The sequence below is a fragment of the Pezoporus wallicus genome, unplaced genomic scaffold, assembly GCF_028554395.1.
Source record: "Pezoporus wallicus isolate ANWC-B61680 ecotype Strahan unplaced genomic scaffold, APGP_CSIRO_Pwel_v1 contig_13721, whole genome shotgun sequence".
In the NCBI taxonomy this organism is placed as follows: Eukaryota; Metazoa; Chordata; class Aves; order Psittaciformes; family Psittacidae; genus Pezoporus; species Pezoporus wallicus.
Window position 1 is genome coordinate 145,791 of NW_026640870.1, and position 24,806 is coordinate 170,596.

At 48.3% G+C, this 24,806-nt stretch overlaps 2 protein-coding genes across 3 annotated transcripts in view; one reads left to right on the plus strand and one right to left on the minus strand.

Annotated features, from left to right (window-relative positions):
• SHMT1 (serine hydroxymethyltransferase 1) overlaps nt 1–24,806 on the minus strand; it is a 152,284-nt gene that overhangs the window by 78,647 nt on the left and 48,831 nt on the right. The window lies entirely within an intron of this gene.
• Nucleotides 12,919–24,806, plus strand: part of EPN2 (epsin 2) — a 42,770-nt gene continuing 30,882 nt past the window's right edge. Inside the window, exon 1 of one of the 2 annotated variants that reach the window (XM_057420887.1) lies at nt 12,919–13,080. The gene's annotated coding sequence lies outside the window, so the exon portion shown is untranslated. The remainder of the gene's footprint in view (nt 13,081–24,806) is intronic. The other variant, XM_057420888.1, reaches the window with a different exon arrangement.

Consider the following 24,806-nt stretch of genomic DNA (forward strand, 5'->3'; position numbering starts at 1 on the left):
GTTGGGAGCCAAACACTCTCCTGCGTTCAGCCGTTTCCTGGGTGCCCAATTCACTGCCAGGGAGAGGGATGGGGTGCCCCTGATCGCAGAGCCCAGTGTGGACCAGTTCAGCATCATGCCACCTCCAGGGAACCCCTCAAAGGGGCCATGAGCATCCTGGTACTGCAAAACCAGAGATGCCCATCGCATCCCATCCTCCAGCTGCTCCATTCCCTGGGAAAACCCTTCCAAGTGCTCATAAGCAGCCCCAAATCTTCCCTATCCCGTGCTCACCGGAGCCCTGAGAAGAAGCTGTGACCCCTGCAATAGCCAGTTGACATGGTGAGGCTGTGCTGCAGAGCCCTGCGAGGCAGCCAACGCTGACTAACCACGGGTCTGAGGCATCCAAGAAACATCAAAACAAGGCTGTTGGGTTTTTTTCCCCTCCCATCTTCCCTCCTGTCCCTTGTCCAACAGCCACATTTTGCACAGCACACCCTGTACCGGAGCAGGGGAGAGCCTGTCCCTGCAGTGCCAGCCCTGAGCCGTGGGTGCTGAGCATCCTGGGGGTCTGTACCCCCATCCCTGCACCCTGTGGGACCCCGGTGTTCAGAGGGACCTGCATGGTTGTGGTGGTGGGTGTCAAAGCCTGCATCCTGGAGCACGGTGATGATGCTCACCCTGGGGATGGGAAGGGGGGGCGGTGCAGTTGGCCCTGGCATCACCCATTCCCCTCTGGGTGCTGTTTGCTGCCCCGAGCTGGGCTGGCTCCATCGTTGCCCAGTCCTCTGAGCCTGTTTCATCAACATCCTGTGTTTACCTGGCTGCAAGCTCCCCGTGTGGGAGGGAGGAAGAGGAGGGAGGGAGCCCCTTCCTTTTCTGCTGCAGGCCCCAGGAGCTTTGTTAAGGCTCCTCCTTGCTCCTCTCCATCCAGTGCGTTGGGAAGGAGGGGATGTTTCGTGCCTGGCTTTGCCTCCTATAGAGGGGCTGTAAGCTGGGCCTGGATGATGGAAGGGCTGGAGAGTGTGAGCTGGCTCATGCCACAGCCCCCAGTGAGTACATGGGCTTTGCCTGTGGCAGGGAGACCACCATAGATGTCCTGCACTGGCACAGCAAGTGCCGGTCACATCACCCATAGCTGCCCGTGTGCCTGGGTCCGGTATCGACCCACGGCCGGTGCACGGGATGTGATGAGAATCCGGCCTCTTGAGGAAGCGGGTGCCCCACTGAGGCCCCACACGGAGAGGAAGCAACATCCTGGGCTAGAAAACGCCACGTCAGTGCCTGTAAACAGGATTTCGGAGTCAGCACTTTCCCCCCGGAGCACAGGTCACGTCCCGAGCATCAGACCCGTCCTTGCGCACAGCTCCGCTCTTCTCCAAAGCCCAGCCCAAACCAAGGAGCTTGTGGCACCGTTTACACCTTGGTGTAACTGAATACAGAGAACAGACAGTGCTGGGAGGGTCATACCCCTCTGAACCTCTCATTGTCCTGCAGGACCCATAGGGAAACATTTACAAGAGGGCAGCCGGCAGACCCAGAGCCAGTGAAGTCACGGAGCTGCATCTCCTTGGCATCAACATGGGTGGCTGGGGATGCTATGAGGGTTTATGGGGCTAGTAAATCAGAGCAGGTCCTGCTTGTCCATGGGGTGGGAAGTGGGACTGTGCTCCCCAGCTCCCATGGGAGAATCACAGAATAGTTTGGGTTGGAAGGGGAGGAATGAAGCCTGAGGGCGGGAAGGGGGTGGTGGGACCTCACTTTGAGCGCTTGGGCCTGATGGTGTTGCTGGAAAGGAACTGGAAATCATGAAGTCTCACAGGTGGAATTCCACCCGCAGGAAAGGGTCACTGAGGAGGGAGGTCATCCCAAACAGCCCCCTCAGGGGGTGTGCAGCCTTGGATGGAGGCTGGGACCAGGCTCCTGGGCAAGGTCCACACATCACTTCGGTGAGGAGGGAGAGCCCAGACATATGAGTAGCAGCCCCAGGAGGAATCGACATCGAGTGCTACCCATGAGGCTCCCAGGACTCAGTTTGGGGCTGATGGAGTAAGCAGTGCTGGTGCCTGGCTCTGAGGACCTCTGTTTTGGCTCAGGGGATGGCTGGGATGGAGACTCAGGTGAGGGTCATTTGCAGGGATGTAAACCATCAGTGAGTTAATCATCAGGACCAGCAGCAGCCTAGGGCTCTCTAGCTCCCTGGGCCCTATAAAAAGAAATGGAGGGAGTTAGCTGGGCTTGGACTGATGAGGAATAGGTGCTCTCTGTTGCTTCTGTGTCTTGGAGATGCTCATGAGCTCCTGCTGTTCCTTGGGTGGCTTCTCTCAGCAGCCCCAGACGTCAGAGCAGAAAGTGGGTTGTCCCTTTGACTGTGGCTTCCTTTTGTGTGGCCTGGTGAGAATGGAGCCGTTCAGTTCTACCTGCATCAAACTTATGGTGCCCACTTGGAAGCAGATCTTGTGTGCTCTATGGCTGTGCTCTGCTGGTCCTTGGGCTCTGCCCTTACTGTGGTCACTGACAGACCTGGAGGTAACTGAGCCCTGCTGGGTGCCTTCATCCAAGTCAACCCAGGCTCTGCTTTGAGCTGTGAGTGATGTTCTCTGCTGAGTGCTGCTCTGGGAATCTCTGATGGAGGCTTCTGGGGTGGGAAACTGCTGTGGCATCAGGCCTCCATTCTTCCTTGGTGGTATGCTGCTTGTGTGGGTTGTGGGGAAGGCAAGGCCCTCATACCAGGATTGTCTGGGCAGACTGGTGCTGCAGCACCTATGGGAGCGAGTATTTCTTTGCCACCTCTTGTGGCTCCTCAGGAGCCATCCCCATGGAGAATGAGACCCACCACGGTGTGGAGGTGGAGAGGGTTCACAGCACTGCTTGGGTTTGTACAGAGGAGAAATCAGAAGTGTCCCTTGAACTGCAAGCTCTGAAGAGATCAGACAGAGAGGCTGAGGTCTGAGTGTAGAGGCTATTTGCTGTCAGTGCATGTCATTCCTCACCCTGTGCAGGCAGCATGGGGGGGCAGGAGGGACCACCCATGGGCAGAGGAGCTCAGTGGCCCCTTGGTTTAGGGGAGCCGTGAGTTTGGCCCCGTCCAGACGCAGCCTGGTGCTTGAGCAGACTGGGAGAAGCTCCCCCTCAACAACAGCATCTGTTATTTGCCTAGGATTTGAGAGAGACGAAAGCAGCCCCAGAGCGCGCGCGTAGGTGAGGACCATGCTGTCACCGCTGTGACTCACGGGGACGTCTGCCGCTTCCGAGAACACGGATCCTGGCGGGAGGAATTGGGAAGGATGGCTTGTGGAGGGGTGCCCGAGCTGAAGCAGTCACATTCGGGTTCCTCCTTGTGAACAAAGGAGTTATTAATAACCGATTCAAGCAGAGCTCACGTCATGCCTTCCGCTGGAAGGGTGGCAAGAGTGGCTGTGGTTCCTCCTTCAGCACCCTGCCTACCCCGCTGCTTCGGGCTGGCGCCTCATCCCTGCGGGGACATGCTTGGGTGATGCTTCCCAGGGATGTGGGGTACCACCAGTGTAGGGGTGATCTGGGACTGAGCCACGGTGCTGCTTCGGCTGAGCTCATAGGCTCACAGAATGGTTTGGGTTGGAAGGGACCTTAAAGCTCACCCAGTTCCAACCCCCTGCAACGGGCAGGGACATCTCCCACCAGACCGGGTTGCACTCGTGGGCTGTGGGTGCAGAACTGGAGCCCTTGTGTGGCAGGATTTTAGTCAGTGCCAAGGCAGATGGTGCCATCAGCACTGGGGACAGCCTGGGGCACTGGGCCAGCCGCTGGAGGGAGGAGGCTTCCTTGGGATGAGGATGTGCGTGTTACCGCATCCCCGGCCGGGCAGTGGGAAGAGGCAGGCGGGCTGCTGGAGCGGGGCCCGTAGGGATAATGCATGGGGCGGCGGATGCGCTGTAAAACCGGAGAGAATCTGGGCACTGTGCTCCTCCTGAAACCGCCTATTCAGGGCAGAGCTGGGGAAGCCAAGAGGGAGGAAGCGGAGGGAAGATGGAGCACTGAAGCCCTCTGTGTCTGGCCAGCGACGGATGCAGGTGCAGCTGCGGATTCCCCGGATGCTCTGGCTGCTCCGAACCACCCTTTCCTGCAGGGAAGGAGGAGATGCTCTCAGGGGTTCCCCCCCAGAGCCCCCAGCTCTGCTTTTGCTATGATTCGTTCCTGCTGCTGCAGTGTCTGGTGCAGCCTAGGATATAGAGCTTGGGCCTTGAAGTGGCATGTCTGTGTGGATTCTCTGAAGTCTGATATAGGGTTGAGCACATCACTACGACCTCTTTCTCAAGCTGCCCATGTAGAAAATGATGAGAATTTAAAGAACTCTAAAACCTCTGCCCAGCCTGTCATCAGCTTGGCCTGGAATGAGCAGACAGCCTCAAAGGTTTCAAGGGAGAATCCACATGCGTGGCCTTGCCCATCCCTACCTGCACAGTGCTACTGCACCTGCCTCCCTTTAGAAAACTAAGCTAAATAAAGCTGCTGCTGTTGCTTTGGTGGCACAGCAGTGTCCAATGCCATTTTCCTAAGTGGTGCTTTTGCCTGTGCAAGAGGAAAGAGTGAGTGAAGGCTTCTGGAGTCTACAGTAAAACTGATGTGCTCTTCCCTAGGGCTGTGCTGGATGGTGATTTCTGGCACATCAGCTGTGGAAATCCAGGGTAATTTCACTGAAGCCTTTCCAGATATCCACCTGCATGAAGGAAAACACAATCTGGCATGAGGGTTTGAAGGAAACACAGCCCAGGGGTTAGCTCCAAGATGCACGTTCTTGTTTTCTGCCTCTCTTAGCAGGCCCTATATGCAGCGCTCCTACAAGGCGGTTCTTCACTTCCAATGGGAAGTCAAGGCACTGCTTTCCTTAGAAACATTCCTGTGGCGCTGGAATCCGCAGCATTTCCTTCAATGAAAGGGTTTGGGATCGCCAGGAACCTGGGCACCTCCCTGTGAAGCTGGTGGCAGAGGAACAGCATGGCCCTGGCAGTGCTCGTGGGTTGAGTGACGCAAGGCACTAACGTTAGCACAGGTAATAAAAGCCTTTCCCATGCAGGTGTATGTACATGCGTGCATATAGATGCAATATCTAATAGAGCAAACCACGCTGTTATATGTCTGTGTTTATATAAAGTGCTCCTTTCAGCATCCCAAGTGCAGATTTGCTGTCTTCCTTCCCTCCTTCCTTCCCCCTCTTCCTCTCTCAGGCTGAAAAAGGAACTGGGTTGGGGCTTTGGGGCTTTGCTGGGGAGCTGTGCCTGGCTGACAGTCTTGGTCACTGCAGGCTTTGCATGTCTGAACACCTCACCAGCTCATGGAGCTCATGATTAGGCTGCAGCAAGGGTGGACTGTGTGTTATGGACTTGTTTTCTTGTCATTAATGCTACGTGATGATGGCCTGCTGCGATGGAAACGTGTTTGGGAGGGAACTCAGTGCATCAAAATGAATGGCCCTGTCGGTCCTCCCTGCTTCAGGGACTGGGATTTCAGGCTTTCTGGGAGCAGAGGGTTGGAGGCACCACTGGGTTCCCCACCAAGGCTTAGATGAGCAATTAGAGCAAGGATGTTGTCCTCAAAAAACAGCTCGGGAAAGCACTGCATCCCCTCTGCAGCCTGGGCACCTGTGTTTTCTCCCTCTGGAGACCAGGAGATCAACCCAAGGACTGCTACCCAAGCTGATGTCTGCTTGCTGCTTCCCCCACTGGGATCAGCAATGCAGCCTCCAGCAGACTGCAGCTGCGTTGTTCTTGGCTCCCCAGGGCAAAGAAGTTTACTGGTTCAGTAAATCAGTTTAGCATATGTTTAACTCTACCTGTGGAGGACGGGATCTGAGCACCCCTGGGTGCTGAAGGCTTAAAAAGCAATGTGAGCTGCCTACAAAGCTTAGTAGAGGCTTTAGCCTCAAGGGTGTAAAACATGCTAGTTAATGGAGAATCTAGGTAAAGGCATCCAGGGATCATGGAGCTTTTGGGGGATACCCATGGCAGTGTGTTGGGATGTTGAGAAACAGCACATGAGTGCTGCACTTTTCGCCCAGCGCTCACTATTGACCACTATTAGTACTGGGATTATGAACTGGACACCTTTGATTTTAAGCAGTTCCCTACGTGCTGGCTCCCAGTTCTGTGTTTCAGACCTCTTCATCTTTGAGAGAAGAGGCCAAGTATTGGAAGTGGATGAGCAGACAGATGTCCTTGTTGTGTTCCCCTAGGATCCAGCAGAGTAGGGCTTGGACACCTCTTGAACCAGAGCTATGACTGTGAGATGCATCTTGAAAGAGGTGTCCATGAGTGACAGCATCTCCAGTTTCCTGACATCCCTCAGGCTCTGATCTCAGAGCAAAATGGGAGGTCTTGCCTTGCCTGGAGGGAAAGAACTGGACTCTCGTGTTTGCTTCCCGTGAGCGCCAAGCTGGAAAAGCTGATGCAGGCCCACTCCTTGCAACGTGCCTGTAATGAAGGATTAGTAGCAGAATAATAGAGGGCAAGGCACACAGGGTGCTTGCAAGGAAGCATCTGCCAATCTTCTTTTGAGGGTCAGATAGGTGGCTTCAGCAGAGGAAATCATCTGTAGAGCACAGCCCTTCCTTTGCAAGCGGTTAAGATCCTGCTGAGTGCAAAGCGCTTTTAAGCCAAGCTGTGCAGGTGTTGTGAGCTGCTCTCCCAGCCCACTGGGGACAGATGTGAGGCTTTCAATACAAGTTTCAGCTTCTTTGGCTTTTACCCTCACTAGCTGGGTTATTCAGTTCACGCATTGCATCGAAGACTACTCCGGTACTGCTAAAACCTCTTGTGGCTGCACCGTGGTTTACATCCCCTGCTCCCCACCATGCTATGAGCGACATGCAAGTGTTAGCAGAGGCTTCTTGAGGGACAGAAGGAACCTGCTGGCTGTAGCAACTTGCTTTGCAGTTATTTTTGATTGAGGTTGAGGCTGCTGTGGTTTGTGCCCCAGAAGAAACTGGGCTGCGCACAGGCAGTTCCCAGCAGCGCTGGTGTTCGCCTTTCGCCTCCTCTGATCACAGAGGTGTTTGATTTCTAAACATCAGAAGAGAACGGGCTCCTTTGACTTCCTCTGATGTTCGCAAGGCTCAGGGAACACTCCTGGATTTCGGAATCACATTCAGCCTGTAAAGAATGTGGAAGCTTGTAGGAGTGTTAATTACAGCCAATTATAACCTGTTTGACCGGCCGAGATGCTCCAATGGCTACTGAAACCTGCTGGCCTTGAAGATGGAAGCCTTCTAGTTTTGAGGAGCTTGAGCAGCAGTTGTCCAGCAGGACTGGTCCATGGAGCAGCTTGGTCAGATAGGGTTAGAATTGAACACGTTCCTGAGAACTCCTTGCCTGCAGTGCTGTGAGGTTTGTTTGCTTTGGGGAGCCCTGACTGCTTGTCATGACTCTCTTCCAGCCCAGCTGGTGATTTTTTCTTCAGCTGCTTGTTGGTTACCCAGGGATCTCATGTATTTACAGCTCTGCACTTTCAGCTTGGATGAGATGCTCCTTGTGATGGGGCAGCAGTGACAAGCTCCCAATCACGACCGTGAATGCAGATACGAAAGTTGCAAGTGGATTTGTGAGCGTGGGGATGGAGGAAGTCACTTGCAGAAGTGGGAATCAGAAACCTGGAAACTGGGCCAAGCAATTAAGGGACTGGCTGGGTGCTGTGCAAACACAAACCAAACAGACAGCCCGCCCTTTTCAGCTGTCAGGAGGGAAAGCTATCAGCTTTTCAGCTCTGATAATCAGTGATGGGCACCCAGCTGTAATCCAGGGACGTGGCAGTGCTGTGTTACCAATGCCTCGCTTTAAAAGAGCTCAAAATGCCTGCAGCTTCTAGTACTTGGCCTGCATCAGGGGGTCCTGCGTTTCCTCTTGTGACTGAGAGCAATACTCTGGCATTTGAGCTAAAACTGTGTTGTACACAGCCTATTTCCCAGGGTTATAAGCTGATGTAGCTTTAATGCAGGGTGCTCTGGGAGCAGAACACACGTGAAGAAAGCTCCTGTGGACCTCAGCTTTCTCAGCCTGCCTCCATAGAAGTGCTTCAGCCCTCAGAGCATCTTCAGGTCCCTCCTCTGGGCTCGACCTCACGGTACTTGAGTGTATGATGTCCTCTGACAGCAGCGACCCCTGGTTGCCTGCTTGGTTGTAGGTACACTTCACATCTCTCATGTCCCCTGCTTCTATTAATGGACAAAAAGCCTTTTGCCTCCCTCTGCACCCAGATAGGACCAGCCGAAATCACTGTCCCAGCCCACCATAAAGAAAGGAGACTCAGTATGCAGGTGATGCTCCAGAGACAGCAGCACAGCTCCTCTTGCTATCCTGATACTTTGCTCATCATGAGCTCCACAGTGTGGTTTCCCTCACGGTGAGAAAGAGCTGGGAGGAGTGAGGATCATTCCTGGCCGTGCACGATCCTTGTGCAACAGCACAAGTCATCGTGTGGTTTGGCTGTTGTTATGAAGCATCTATTGAGCTGAGGATGGGCCTGGGGCGAAAGGGAGGGCCTGACTCTTTGGGTGACATTCCTTGGGTGGCTGCAGGAATGATGAACTCTGATGGGTGACATCCTCCACCAACTCCTTCCTGACAGCAAGTCCTCTCATCATGGCATGGAGGAAGTCAAGAGGGATAGCACAAACTGAGCCAACCGCAAGGGAATCCTTGACCTGCAGCATGGGCTTACGGGCTCTAACTTGGTGACTTGCTTTGTGGAACCACACGGTAACACTTACATGAGCCCATCTTCACTGCAGACTACCTGGTCCTGAGTTTGTGACTCCAAACTACACAGTCCCAATGGGTGAGCGCTCCCAGCCTGGGAACAAGCAGCAAATCCAGGCTGTTTAGGTTAAATGTGCTGATGTATCCTATTAAACAAGAAAAAAACACCTCCTCGCCAGTCAGTGGGGCCTTGCAGTGGTCCCATCCCCTCCTTTTTGCTGACGTGAGTGATCATTTGACCTTCTGCTGAGCTGGTTTAGGGAGCTAAACTGGCTGAGAAGTAACCCTCCCCCCCAAAAAAAGAAGTGATTAGTCTTCACCACAGATGGTATAAGCTGGTGTTGGTGGTAGGGAGGGAACGGGAACGGGCAGTGGAGGAAGGGCAGGAACCACAACACCCTGACTTAGGTCAATTAAAACTGTTGTGGAATTTCACCCTGAGGCTTTAGTGGGATTTAATATAAGCAGCGCAGTGGCCTTGGCTTTTCGATGCGGCACGGGGAGAAACTGCACCTCCAGAGCAGTAAGGAGAAAGGAACGAGGGAAGGTGCCCGCAGATGAGAGTGGCTTTGACTTCTAAAGAAACACAGCGCTCGGTGATCACTAGAACGAAGCACATTTCAAACGTCACTGCCTCTCGCGCTGTCAGGGCATATTCATTCTGAGAAAACCAGAATGTGCTGGGCTTGCATTCTCCCTCCTCTTTCCATGAATCTGCTAACGTGTTCAGAAAAGGTCTCTTTTGAAAGCCCATATTAGAGGTGTATTAATTTTGAAAGCCCATTTCAGGGCTGTATTAATTTTGAACCTGTCAAAATGAGCGCTTGCGTTGGAAACAGCGCTGCGGGCTTGTCTGCGTCACAAATGAAACTAAAGCCCTCACGCTGGCTGTAAGCATGCTCTGTTCTGGTTCAACTTGGGTCGATTCCAGCTGAACTCAGGCACAGGCTTAATGGGCTGCACCCTCCCTCATTCACCCTCTGATTTTGTTCCTTGTAACTGCACTTATTTAAAGATGTTTGAAGAAACCAGGCTAAATACGGGATAAACTAAACTTCTGTTTTGCTTCTTCCTTGGCTTGTAGACAAATCTTGTGTGTGTGCTTAGAGCTGCAGACCCTGTGGATCCATGTGTCTAATCAAAGCAGACGAGACTGCAACTCAGACTTTGCATATTTCCATGAAATATTCATGACTCTAGAAGGGAATAACCTGGGGTGAACATCACTTTGTATGAATCTGAATATATTCTGTATCGCTGTCAGCAACAGAGGGCCTGTGCTTGTTGAGAAACATCTCTGCTTTGGCTCTAAGGACAATACTGATTGTATTTGCCCAGCTTCTCATTTAATTAGAAGATTTCCATTATGGGCCAGTTAAGGATTTCAGTCCCTATTTACCCCACATGGAAGCATGTGGCTGGGAAATGCCAGCTCCCACTGGAGTCAGCGTGAGTGGAAGGCGCCCAGCCTCCTGAGACACGAGGCAGGTTCTTACTTGGCTACTTAATACAGACTTAAGTGCTGAACATTAATCACACCTTCATTAGATGATGCTAGCCTCTTTTTTTAATTGATCCCTTCTGAAGCCCTGTAGGTTAGGAGTGGGAAGGAAGATCAGTAATGGAACAAAAAGGACTGTGATTTAGAGATCGGATTGCACACAGCTCGAGCCATGCATCAGGGTAACGAGATTCAGTCTCGTTTGGTTACAAGCACTGGAGACAGAAGCAGAAAATGGGATCCACCGAGCCAGCTCTCAGGAAATGGGAAACAATGGAGTGAGGAAATCAAATTTCAGACTGCAAGGGATATATTTACCGAGTTTTCCTTCGAATTTCTGCAGAGCTTTGTGGCATCCTCCTCGCAGCCTTTTTTTTCTTTCCCCTTCTATGTTTTCGGTCAGCTGCCATATGGCCGGAGGATTAGATCCCTGCGCAGCACCGTTGTTTGTGACCTATTTGTTAATGCGGGGCTGGGGTCAGCGAGAAGAGACAAACGCACTTGTCATTGCTCGCTGCTTTTCTCAAGTGCTCTTCCTGTTGTCGCCCACGCCGCCGCCAGACCTTTGGAACAAACTCATTAGGTCATTAGCGGTGTGCTCAGCCCCACGTGGCGGTAGGTGCTGCGTGGGTGAGATTCACGTTATGGCTGTGGAACAGGCCCTCCCGTGGCTTCCTGGCAGCCGCTCGTCACTAGGTTAGCTGGGAGGACAACCATGGCCTGCCTTGTCTTTCCTGACATCGCCCTGCAGCACTGCTCCTTACCCTCCTCCTCCTCGCCATGCCTATCCCTTCCATTCCCGCTCGCTGGATTTGCTGCCACCATCTGCTTTCTCCGCATGGACTGCTCGGATGCCAGCGTGGCTACCAGGGAGATGCCACAGCTATGGGCTGCTGATGCCAAACTCACGTTGCAAATAATGGCCTTAAACGCTGGCTCTGCCAACACAGCTGAAATGTTGTGGGCTGGGAATGATCTGATAGAGCAGCTGGAGTCAACATCCAGGGCGTGGTATGAGAGAGGGATGGGGCAGTGCTGGCATGGGAGGTTTTCTACACTAGCTCCTGGGTTTGAAATCAAAGGGCAAACAGCAACACCCTCCTGTTGTTAATACAAAATGAGGACTCCCCTCTCGCTGCGGATGCCCTCAGGGGACCGCCTGAAGGGATCGAGTTTCCTCTCACTGTGGATGTCCTCAGGGAGCTACCCAAAGGGATCATCCCTTTGCAGCCTGGGTACATCCCTGCTGGTGCAGCTGCATCCATCGGGTTCCTTTACCAGTGCAGCAGGAACTGTGATTGACGGCATTAACGGGTGTAATAAAAAGTGCCATTCTGCTTGGCTGGCTTGTTTTGCTTGCACGAAGTGGCTTGATCTGGTTGATAGAGGAGACGGTTTGTTGACAGAGGCATGCCAGCTCTGTGCTGGGTTTGTGCATTCATACAGTGTAGACAGACACACCTGGGATGGAGCTGGGAATGGCGAGGAAGCCGCCTCCTGCTTTGGAGAGTTGCCTGTCTGGACCTGGGAGGAAGGTGGGCAGGAGAGAAAGCAGCGGGAACAATCTTCTATTTCCCATTTTCTTTTAACCGAGAGTTTTCTTCTTGTTCTTTAGAGCTGTCAGCACCTAATCATTAGGATTAATGAACGTGCACAGAAACATTAGGTTTCCATCGCTGCTGTTTTCTTCTCGGGAAGAGGGAAGTATCTCTCAGCTCCTGCAGATCCTTTATATTATTCCACCCAGACTTATTTCTGCCTCGCTCAAGGTTAAAGCTCAGCCAGCATCGCAGCTTAACCCAGAACCCTCGCCTTCCCAGCTACCAGATGGCATCCGAAGCATTCCAACTTGCAGCGTTTCTAAACAAGTTGGTTTTAATGCAGTTTCCTCTGTGTTTTACTGCAGTCCCTGTTCTTCTGTATTGAAACCCCAGTTCCAAGGCAATCTCTCCATGGGAGAAAAGGGCTGGGCTGAGCCTGACCTGTCTGTCACTTGAAAGGCAACACCTTATGAACCGGGGTTTTGCTCCGAGTTTCCTTTCTGCTGTTACGCTCTAGTAAGGCAAGATTCCTTAGGAGTTAGGGTTTAAATCACTGGCAGCGCTACCCGGAGCCAGCTGTAACAGGAGCAGAGCCCTACTCACCAGCTTCTCCCCTGACCCCCGCCAACCCCGACCATCTCCCACCAGCGACGCCCCGTTTCCTTCTATTGTCCCATGCTTTTACGATGGGAACAAATACATCCAGGAGGAACTGCAATGGGGCCACCAACCTCCTCCCACCTGCCAGCCCGGTTTAGTCATTATCCCCAGCGGGAAAGGATGCTTGCTCCAATGCCTGGCTCCCCCCCCCCACCCCATCCCAAAGCCTTCCCCCATCCATAAACGCTGTTATTCCCTATTGGCAAAGGGGAATGCTGCTGTAATCACAGTATGAAGCCACTTTGGTGCACGTCAACCCGCCCATGTTTGGGGGGATCCCCTTTCCTGCCCATGCTCTCCCCACAGCCATTCCCTTCCCTCGCAGCCGCAATGGCCCCGCGGAGGAGCCGGGCGCTCTCCCACCACCACGCTGGCTGTGAGGAGGGAGAGAGGGAGGGATGGAGGGGCCGGGCCGCGCAGCGCTGCCCGGGCTGAGGCCGCCGCCTCGCTCCGTTCCTTTCCTCGCCGCGCCCGGGCCGTGGCCGCGCCTCGGGGCCGCGCGCGGCCGCCGGTTCCGCCTCCTCCGCCACCTCCCCCCGGCCGCCGCCATGTTGGATGGTGCGTGTGGGTGTCAAACGCAGCCAGCGGCGGCGGCGGCGGCCGGGAACCGGGACCCCCCCTTCCGCGTGTCCCGCGGGCCCCTCCCCGCTCCTCCCGCACGCAGCGCCAGGTCAGGCCGGGAGCCGCGGGGAGCTCGGGTGCGGGACGGGGATCGCGAACGGACCGGACGGCGGCGGCGGAAGAGCCTCCCCCCGCCTTTCCCCTCAGCAGCGGGGTGCGGGGTGGGCGCGGGAAGGGGCCCCCCGGGGCTCGCCTCGGGCACGGAGCGGGGCCGGCGGCCGGTGGGTCGTGGGGCCGGTGGGGTGGGGGGGCAGCCCCGGCGGGGGTCCGGGGTGTCCTTTGTTGTCGCCGTTGGGTGGGCAGCGAGTTACTGCCCATCGTGGCAGCCCGGCGGCGGGGCTGTGGAGCGGGGGGCGCGACTCCGCGGCCCGGTGCTGCCGGCGGCGGCGGGGCGAAGGGATGGGGGGGGGGACACGATGGCCACGGCCCTTCGCCTCAGGGCCGGAAGGGTTTTGGCCGCCAGCCTCCGGCCCCAAGTTTGGGCCTGGCTTCCCAGGGAAGCCGATGAGGCCGGCCTGAAGCCGCCGGGGCTGCGGGGATGGCGGCGGCCTGCTCCGGTGGATGGGGGGGACCAGCGGCGGGCCGGGGCCGGGGCCGGGGCGGGGGTGGTGGTGGTGGTGGTGGTCTGGTTCGTCTTGTTGTCCCCAGGCCTTTGCGTTATTAACCTTAATTATGGCTCTGTTTGTGTTATTGTATTATTTTCAGTCGTCGAGTCGGTTTGGAGGGTGTGTGGTAGTGCTTTTAGTCATTTTTAATGCTTTATTTTATGTCTTTATATATTTTATTTCAGTCTTTACCTGCAGTGCCTTTGATGCTACAGATAGGTCTTGGAGAATCAGTGTGCTGCATTACATTAAGCATTATTGTTGCTGGGAACTGTACTGAGACAAGAATTATCACAGGCTATCTAGAATGGAAGTTTCCCATTTTAAAGCTTTGTGGCATATTGGTAACGTTGGGTCTCAGTTTGGGTTGGCCCAGGGGTATATAATGCTTTTCCCTTATGAAGTGTGGTATCATCACCAATGTGAAAAGCAAAGTTATATTTAACATTTAAATGTATCGGACCCGTTTCTTTCTCTTAATCTGCTGAGAAAACACCCTGGATTATACATGCGTACACATTTTCAACAGGAGGCCTGAAATACTTGCTCGGATCATTGAGGTGTGTTGCGGATGCTGTGGACTGTGGAGGCTGACTTTAGGAGTTCAAAATGCAAATCAGGCCACAAGATTAAGTTTGATTATTCTCGCCACTGAAAGACGTGGTTTATGGTAATACGGAACTCTTGCATAATTCCAGTGTGTTACTGTGTTTTGTGTGAGACAAGGTCATGGAAAATTGGATTGTTAGGATGTAAAATGTGGGATGTTAGGATGGTTTTTGATTAGAAATGTAAGTATATTGTAATACCTTTAGCAAAATACAGCCTATTTAGGAAGCACTTCTAAATATGTTTGTCTTGGCTGATTCTTGGATCCATTATTTTCAAACAAACTTACGTGTAGTGTTCTGTTGTGAAGAATTAAAGCTTTATGATACATTTTCTTTTATAAACTCAAAGCAATGGTAAGCTCGCCAGCTAGAATTGCAAAGATAATCTTCCAAATATTAAATATTTAACTGTGTTATCAAAAATTATCAAGTACAAATGAACCATGAGTATGCATTCCTGAAGACAAATTCTGATAAGGCTGAATTGACTCCAAGTTACACATCGGGAAGTTTGACTTTTGGGTGCTGATCGTAACTTCCTTGATGCCATAAAGTAACTATGTGACATCACCCAGGAATGACGATGGTTCTCCTGCGTGGTGCCTTGTATTGATGAATGAAGATGAATGTCTGCCTTCTACAGGCTGGACCTCTCTCTTTAGCAGAACATTGACCTGTTCCCTAGGTAGGAGCGAAGTAGCGTTGGAGAATACTCGGGCCAGAGAAGTCTGATCTGCAAGTTACCTGAGGGTCCTGTCCTAATAGAGGATATAGAGACAGCCAGACCTGGCTATCAGGTAGCCTGGTCTCAGATGCACATCACATAGTGGATGTAATACTCGCGTTGTTTTCACATCCATTATTCTTACAGTCACTTTTAATGACTAGTTGACAAACATCTGATGTCCAGTGCAAGCAGTGCTATGTAATGCGATGAGCATAAATGAATTCAGCTTGTAGTGACTGCAGCATTATTTACATAACTGGTTAATCATGCTAATTTTGTTCCAGCTGTCAGCTATTTGATTGCTTTAAAACTTGGAGCTTTTAAGAAGCCTCAAATCTTGGAGCACTGCTGTGAGATGCCAAAAGGCCTAATTTGTTACTTCATAATAATGCTGATAGTCTTTGCTTGATACAGAAATTGGTGTTTTGTTTTTGAGCTCGAGTGCTGTTTTTTGAGAGAGAGAAATCATTAAATGATAATCTGATTTAGGAGAAATACATTACAGGGGAGTTATATTCATGATGATCTTGCTTTTTTTAGGTCTTGTATGTAGGATGGGGAAATGGCTGTTGGTTTTGCCTGGTCTAAAGGAATATAAGTTACTCTAAAATCTTTAGTTAATGACTTGTACTCAGGAAGCAACTTTCAGCTCTTCCAATGCCGTATTTGCAGAGCGCTAAATTGTCTCTTGGGATCTTGCTAATAGAAAATGAAAGGTGCCTGGTTTGTCTGAATATCTGTAATGTGCTTTTTCCACTTTGCTTTGCTCTGATCTGTGCAGAGAGAGTATCGAAATGTACCAGTATCCTGCTGTCTGAAGTGCTTCAAAGAACAGCGGGTTTTTATGTGTGTTTCAGTAGCCTGGCTGCTCATTAAGAAGACATGAGGTGCTGTGGAGGAGAACAACATGTATGCTGTCCTCTAGAATAAAACCTGCTAGGTTGAACTGTAGGTCTGCTGGCATTGGCGTGCTTCAGTTTGGTTACATACTGGTATGTGCTGATTGGGAGACTGTAAAAATCCCAGAATGAATCAGTTCAGGTGGCTGTTACAAGATTGCTTTCCTGTTCTGTGGTGGAGATAAAGATTTAGAGTGCTTGTATGTCAGAATAAGTGGATTCAGAGGCCATAAACTTCAGGATGGATTTAGAGCCAGGTGGTTGTAGCAGTTGAGCCTTTTGGTGAGCGGTGCAGGAGGTCGAAAGCTACAGAAAAGCTGGTCTTGCTTACTTACCATTTTGCAAATCACAGTTTAGTCTTTGGTTTCAAACTGGGGATGTAGTTGATCTTACCACGATGCTCCAAACTGTTGATAAAAGGCAAAAGAGGTGGATCAAACACTTCTCAGGTGTGTTTTACAGGTAGCTAGAGGTTGTAGGCAGGATGTAAGGAGGGAGTAGCTTAAATTAGTGAGATCAGGTTCCTTCAAACTGTAGTAGGTATGTTCAGAGTTACCATCATAAGTTAAATGCTTGTAAATATCTAACAGTGGAGCTTGTATGAATGATTATGCTGATCAGAAAATGAGTAAGTATTTTTCATGTTTTCTACTTGCAGTGTCACTGCCAACTGAGATGCTTACCAGAGTTTGGTTTGTAAATGTAGTTTGTGCATTTTTACATTGAAGTACTACTTTGTGCTGAGTGAAACGCTTTTCTTCTGTATGGATAATTTGTAGCTTCCTTATTTTTTTGTGTACTGTTAGGAATATTGAACTTAAAAATGGATCACAGCACCACTGCCCTGTACTGCATTAATTGTTAATAGTGTGTATATCTGTTTGCATGTCACTCAGGGCTGTTAACATAAATGTCTCTAACCAGTGCCTGCAGCTTGTATTCAAGGTCAGACTTGGTCAGCTCACGCTGCCTTGGCTTGCAGGCTGGCTTGAACAAGCTCTTTCCAGGTGGGGAAACATGAGTATGGAGCAGAGGAGAGCTCAGGCATGAGCTCGGGCATGAGCAGGTCCCCACTGGCCGTGCAAGCACAGTGTGCCTGGGCAGAACCCAGCCCAGCCTGGGACTGGCTGCATCTTCGCCTTAGAGACTCCCCTTATCTCACTTTTATGGTGGAGGTGGCTGGGTAAAGTTTTAAAGCATCTCAGATGCAGTATGGTGGGTTGGAGTAGCTGACCTTTGAAGGTCCCTTCCAACCTGTACTATTCTATGGTTCTGTGTCTCGTTGTCTTGATGCATACACTTTATTTTCAAGCAATAATTCTCCCATGATTAGGAGCAGAGCTCCCTGGGCTGCCTCAAGTAATTAATTGTAATTTTGACATGAGACCTCTGCAGTTTTCTTCCACATTGTTGACTGCTCCTGTCTTTCCTCCAAGTGCTGTTTTATTAATGTCTGCAGTTGCTGAGTCTTCTGTCATGTAACTGTATAATAAATACTAAATGTATGAGGTATGAGAAGTAGAACAGTTTCGGAGGGTGACCATGCAGTCTGCTTTTGTAGATAGGGTACAAATGTGTCTTTTGGCGTGTAGACTTCTCTCCACCTCCTCCTACTCTCTTGCTCTCATAATCACTTGTACTTTGCACATATATTCATCTGTTCCAGTGTCTGTTTGAAGAACAGTCCTGGTTCTCTCTCCAGTCAGGTTATATACGTGTTTCCTACAGCACAGATTTGATCACCTTTAGACCTGATGTTTTGTTGGATGTTCTTTGTGAATGGAAATATCTGTTCTTACCCCTTACGGTAAAATATTAATCCGTGATTCATTTTCTCTTTTATACTTATGATGCAGCACTCAATGAGCAAATACTTTTACAAATCAATAATGTGTCTTTGAAAATTCAAAGCTGTTTATCAGTTTAAAAACCGTGCACCTAGAGGTGTTTCATGTCCATCCTTCAAGATAGATATGAGAAGACTTGCTCGCCTTGTTTGGTTTTCAGTGTAGTTAGTTATGGCTGATTTTGGGGCCTATTGTTCTAGGAGCGATGGACAGTGGAGTCCTGGGGTCATGGCTAAAATGCCACATCTGTTTCTCTAGAGAAACTCAACAGCCAGACGTTGATTTAATCTCCCTGCAGTATAATCTCATAGAGACTTCCCTGCCATGCTGAAGATGTCACATAATGTAATGCCTTCTAAAATGGAACTGGTAGTTTTCCTTATTTAAAAGCTGAAACCCAAACAGAGCTCAGTGTTTCTGTTTGTTGAGTCTGTTCTCTTTGAGTTTTGCTACAACATCCATTTGTACTCAGGCTAGTTAAAAATGACAGCACGGCTGACAAAGGTGCTAGGGGAGGGAAGGTCTTTTATCTTTTTGCTTTATTCACTCTGAAATCATATTAACTTTTAGATTTAACATCAATTTTGTACTTTGTGAACCTTTGCAAGGGCAATGGTGCTTTTGTAGCTTTGCTGGAACAGAGACATTTTAAGAATCTTAATAGAGAATCGTCTAATCTTATTACAACTGCTCCTGGCTGTTTAAATCACTTCCTTGTACTTAAAGAACAATCTGTCACCAGCTCTTTCTTGATTGTAGTTTTTGTCAGATGCAATTTATCCCCCTCTGTGGTTTTGTTCTATATATTTCTTTTCCTGGTTGTGCAACCCTTAGGTTGGCAGCAATTTCTTTCCCAAACAGTTCTTCTGACTTCAGTGGGATTAATCGCATGAGTAATTGCTCACTGGTGTAAAGCTTGTACAGATCCTTCTTTGTAGGACCTCATGGATAAACCCCACCAAAATAATGGATATATATAGTCCTAACATTCCTTAGGGAAAGGCAAAACAAAGTGTTTTTAAAGGTAACTTCCTCCCCTGAGATGCAGGCATGAAAGACTCCCTCAAAGGTATTTCCTTGTAGGCTGGAAATCTGCTCTTGAGTGGCTGGTTGTGAGCTGCTGACTGGGTGAACAGGCCCCAAGCAGCATTTTAGGTTTTTATTTCTTTCTCTTTATTTCGTCTTTCAGTAGTGAAGATTTCTTCAGCCAAAACTGTTGACCCAGTTGCTGCTGTAGCTGCCTTTCCACTTTCAGCTTTGTTTGGACAGGGATGAGGCTTTTGACAACAGCAGTAAGGCAGAGAGATGTTTGATCTAACCCTCTGAAATCAGCCCAAATCTGAGATCATTCATTAATCCTTAGCCTTCAGTTCTAAACAGAACTATTTAACACATCTGCTTGTTCTCTGATAGATGGTCAAGCACAATGTGCTGTGGCATGTGGTGTATGTAGAAGAAAGCACTTCAATTATTATTTTAAAAGCAGAACTTTAACGTTCTTAATTATTCAGTTCCTGACATTGCTGCAGTGTGACTGGTAGTGTCTGTTTAGAGAGGGATCTGATGTGCATTCCCAGCAGTAGTCAGATCCGGTGAGTCTTTAAATGCCCCTGCCCAGGTATTTCATCATTTGATTAAAAACCTCTTTCTAAATGACTGTTTGAAAGCATAAGTCTCACATCTGTTCTGTTATCTAATGAAATATTTGCCTTCTGAGCCCATAGTGGCTTATTGCTTGGGTTTATGATTGCTTTTTGTAACACTGCTGCGTGCAGTGATTATTATTATTTTACTTAAGGGCTCAAAGTGCTTCTAACTCATGAAATGTTACTCTTTTGCTCCTGTTGTTGAGCAGAGTTCATGAAGTTAAACTTTGGCTACCAATTCAGGAGAGCATTTATCAGCAAGTAAAGGTAGATAATGCCTCTGTTGGAATGCTTGAGGATAAATAGCACAGGTGACACCAAACACTTCACTTAGAAGCAAATGCAGATCAGAAATCAATATTTCATATTGTAATTGTAGTTTTTTTGAAGCTCTACAGCTTTATGTGTATTTTAAAAGCAGGAATTCCTACCTGCTACTCAGAAGAGCAGGAACTCTGTCATTGCACTGGATTATAACTATACAGCTCATGGTTTTAATACATTTTCAGCAATGCAACTGCTTTCTGAAGACTTTAGAAGACTGGTACTGGGTGACTCCTGGAAGATACTTATGTTTATATGTTTACTGGTTCTCTTGGGAAGATTCCACAAGGAAGTAAGATACAGGAATGTTTAGAATTGGCTTTACTTGGCTTTCAGAAGTCTTATATTTTAGAGAAGCTGAAGTAGAAAAGCTTTTGTGGCAGCAAAATCACTTTTAGTCTAGTTTGTTGCAGAGAAGCATTGAGGTATGTCATCAGAAGTTCTTTAGTCTGCAAAAGTGCTTCAGCATTGCATTTCAGATCTGCAAATCACTGGCCCCTTTGTGAAGCCCTGAGACAGACTGAAATGAAATGTCTGGCTTTATTTTACGTTTGGCTACCTAGTGGAAAATCTCCTTTTGCCTTGCCTGCTGCTTCACGCACACTGAGTACCATGGTTGACATTTTGATGTCTATCTGCATAGTAGTGTCTGCATCTATTTAATTTCACAATAATACAAACATGAGTATTTGCATCAACTTTAAAAGACAGAACGTGTTCTGTAACTGAAGATGTGTAATAGTGGGGAGTGCTCTGCGTGGTGCAAACTCTCTGGAGTGTTGAAGAGGTGAAGAACAGCAGTAGGTTTGTAGGTTGTCTTCATCAGACTGTTTCTAATTTGCTTTGGGTAAGGTTTTCTGTTCCACAGTTCATAGTCTAGATGAAGCAAAGTATGTACACATGTACTTCACTTTGAACGTGTGAGGGATCTGTTGCTCTGGGACTGGTCGTTGACTTGCAGTCGATGCTGAGCACAGCACATTGGGGTTTTAGCGCTGTAACGTTCCAGGTGTGAATGCAAGAGACATGCTTGAACATCCTGAATGCACAAATACTTCTGTTATGTACGTGCAGGCACAAAATCCTGCCTGGATGCCTTGGGACAGAGCCAGGTTTTCAGTCTTTATTTCTTTTGCTCTGCTTGGATAACCTATATAATACTATAGTGCTGTTTCCTGTCCCTGGAAATGCTGATTTTCAGTTTTATTTTAAGAAGGGATTTCATTTTCTTATTTACAGGAGGAACAAAGTCTGTGCCCATTTTTTGTTTCTTCTTTTCATTTTATTCTTTATAAAAAGGCCTGAAATACACTATGAGACTTTCTTTTCTGTTGCACAAATTCCAAGCTTAGAAATGGAGCAGTAGAAGGTGAGTCTTGGGGGCACTGGGGTAAGAGTAGAGGAGAAACACTGGTGTAAGTTGCCTCAGTATTCCACTGTGAGCACGCTGTGCTAGCTTATACTAGGTAGCAGAACTGGTAAATTACGTATGTGCATATATGTATGTGTGTGTATATATAAATATATATGTAAAGTGCAGCTTTAGCTGACCAAATATATAATGGCAATGCCCTTGGTACAGACAAAGCTTTACAATTAAAAACGCATTCAGTGCCCATCAAACGTGTGAATTGGATGTGTCTTTGGGTGCCACGAGGCATCTTGTGCTTCCATCAAGCTCGACAAGTCTTGTGTCCAAACTCCTCTTTTAACTATTTTAATATAATATGGTGGCTTTTGCGTTTTCTCCTTTCATGGGAATCCAGAGTAAAAGAGAAGTAAGCCCTGCCTGCTGCTTACATGCTAAACAGATGCAAATAAGCCCCCTCCCTCCTGGTTGCATCCTCTCCTCATGGGTTTCTACATTGTTTTGATTAAAGCGGTTCTACTGCCAACTCCCAGCCCTGAGGGCAGGTGAGAGGGGGAGAAAAAAACCCATTCCTGATTGCAGCTCAGTGATTAACATATCTTTTGGAGTTTGTAATGTCATCATTTCAGAGAAAACAAAGTTCCACCAGCTTCACAGGGTTTCTGGGGTTGTCAGGAAGGCAAACATCAAAGTGGGGAGAAAAGAGGAGTTTATTTAAAATATAGTAGAAAGACTTAAAACAGTCGTGCTAACCTATGAGAGCTATTAAAAATTAAAAACAGCCTTTGAAGCAAAGCATTAAAGATTTAATAGTATTAATTGAATGAAGCCGTGGGAGTTAAGGATGTGTAGACACATGTGTATGTGTTCTAAGACATTAGCTGTATTAAGGAAGCTGAGGTATGGGGAGTTGAATTCATTGTGCTTCATTTATAAAGGCTACCTTAACAAAACCCTTTGTGTTCGTGGACTTAATGAGTAGACAGCATTATAACAAAGTGTAAACAGAAGTGCAGGGGACTTGCTATCATTTTGCACACTGCAGTGGAGCAAGGAAGACCAGATTTGGGATTCCTGAACAAATAAGCAAAGAAGTTTCTAATCTATGCATTAAGGATAATCTTATTTCTTTATGTTATTATGTCTGATTTTATTTTCCTTTTAGGACTAAATACCTTTCATTGTTACAAGAATAGTAACTTAATACTGTTGTCCTCCATAACAAGGTTCCTTTCCTTTTATTACCCGGTGATACTCTGCCTGTAGTCCCACTCTCAGGTACGGGCTCTTTTTGGGTAACTACACTTTAGTGCTAGTTCATGATGTATTTTCTCTTAAGACTGACTGATTTTGGTTGTTTTTAGCTTTTACTGCTTAGAACTTCATCACTGTTAGGAAAACTTCTTGTTAAGAGAAAGAAGGTGGTCCCTCCATAGCCGTGTAAATAAATAACAAAGAAAAATCAGGGTTTTTTCTTTGCAAAGTCAAAACTCAAGACTTCATGTATTTGACCAGGATGTTAAGCAGAAAAAAGCCAGATCCTTACGTCACTTGCAGGAAAATGAGCAATGAAAGCTGCTTGCAAGTGTGCAGGTGGCACAGCAAAGGAAATTGGTGTCCAGAGGGGAGCAGGAGTTGACTGGCATGGAAATACGGGTGTGTAGGGGCACAACCAAGCTTGTCAAGAAGGATAACAAAATTGAGGGTGATCTTAATACATTCATTTTTCCTCCTTCAGGAAGATGGTTGCTGACAGCACAAGGCAGCTGTTTGAGCTCTTCTTGCTGCAAATGTAGTTCCTAAATGATTCAGCATGATAGTGTACCCACGCATTATAGCATTATTGATGAATTCATTACCCTCTGTTAGCTGATGGATGTTAATGGGCTAGAATTTCCTCTGTGCATTTGCACTAGATGGAATGCTCTTAGGAAAAAAATAAAGATCAGAAAATGGAGTGGGTGAGTTTTAAAGTTGCTTTCTTGTTCTGTTTATGAATCTAAAGGCAGAGAATGTTATTAATGACTTACATTAAAGCAGTAGTTAATGATCAACAGTGCAGTGCTATCAGACAGCTATGGGAGGTGCAAATAGTAGTACTACACAGGGGATTTACTTGCATCTTTTTCCTTTCCCATGTCCCAGGCTATAATCAGCTGCTTCAGAAATAATCAGAGGCTTGAGTTTTGGCTTACACGTGGTAGGTGTTGTCTTCTATGTGTGGACTCTGCACCGCATGTGTAGTCTCCAGGGCACGTACGGAGCTGCTGGTTGCAGAGTATCGAAGCTGAGAGGGTATAACATGTTCTCTGCAAGAGCTGACTGGAGGAAAATGACCTTTAATAATAGAACAGGCACAGATGCTTTTGAGTAACAAGTCTTTGTCATCCTCTGTGAGAAGAGCAAGCTAGCTCCCACTCAAATCATTTTCCATCTAAATAGCCAGAAGAGATAAGGGAGTAGAGGATGGATTCAGAAAACTTGAGGAATTGTTATGCTGACGGCTGAAAATATCTGTATATCTGCATGGGAGGGTGTGGGATTCACTGGCATCATCAAGCCGGAACATTTTTTTCCTAATTCCACAAAAATCAACAAAATAATAATAACAAAGCAAAATAATATCAAATCTCTGCAGGTGTGAGTAGGGATGATCCTTATTAGTGCCTGAATGAAGGAACTGGGAAGTTTTAAGCAGCATAATGAGGAAAAATCCTTATGTCAAATGTGCTGATTTATTATATTCTTTGGTCTTTTTAATGAATTACTTGCATCAAAGATGAACTTAAGAATATAGCTCAGAATCAGGAACTGGGGCAGCACAGAAGTAGACCCAAATGACTAGCAGTATTATTGAGTGCTGTTTCATGGTAAGCATAACCGAGTCTGCATCCAGGATGCTGCTGACAGGGTTGTTATGCTTCTCCTCTGCCCAGCAGAGCTCCTTTGGGGTGGAATTGCTTTTCCTGCAGTGATACAGGCACTGTTAGGAAGAGGGAAAAGAGGCAGGGTTGTTTGGAAATGGTGGCGTGTAGAGTATGAAAAAACACAGGAATAAGGGGGAAAGCTGAACAAGTGTTGCATGACAGTTAAAAATCAGTGCAGGAGGCACTGGTTAAAAAGTGGCAGGGGGCAAGATTTTAAGGTATTAACCAATTCTGAAAGAGTAGAGGACCACATTTCCTTCTTTCCAGTGGCTGTCTCCAAGCTGAAACAAAATAAATGTGTCGCTATTACTAGCACTAGGTGGTAAAAGGCGATTTCCTAGAAAACTCGCCTCTTACAGTTACCTGCTGAAAGCAAGCTCCAAATCCAAGCCATCATCTTTAACTTTTACTACCAATATGAGCTTTCAAGGTGCAGCTTTACGTTTTGCCTGGCGAAACGTAACTAGAGTGCCGTTGAATGGTACTTCTCTTACTTGTGGTGTACTTTAAAGTAATGAGAGTGACCTTGAGATTAATCGTTTTGGTGACCTGATCTGTCAGCTCTCCATCTCCCCCTTGCCTCCCTTGGTGTGTCAGATTAGCTCACTGAACTGATTCTATCTCAAGATCTGGTGTGAGGGACAGGGAGGTGGCACGTGACAGCAGAGCAGGTAGGAGCAGGACATGCCTTCAGTAGCAGCCCTCAGCCAGCCAAGAATCAAGTGTAGTGTGAAGTCACATCCTCAGTTCCTCTCTGAGCCTGACCGCTGGGCAGTAAAGCCTGGTGTAAAATCCTGGGGTTTGGCCAGATCTTTCCTGC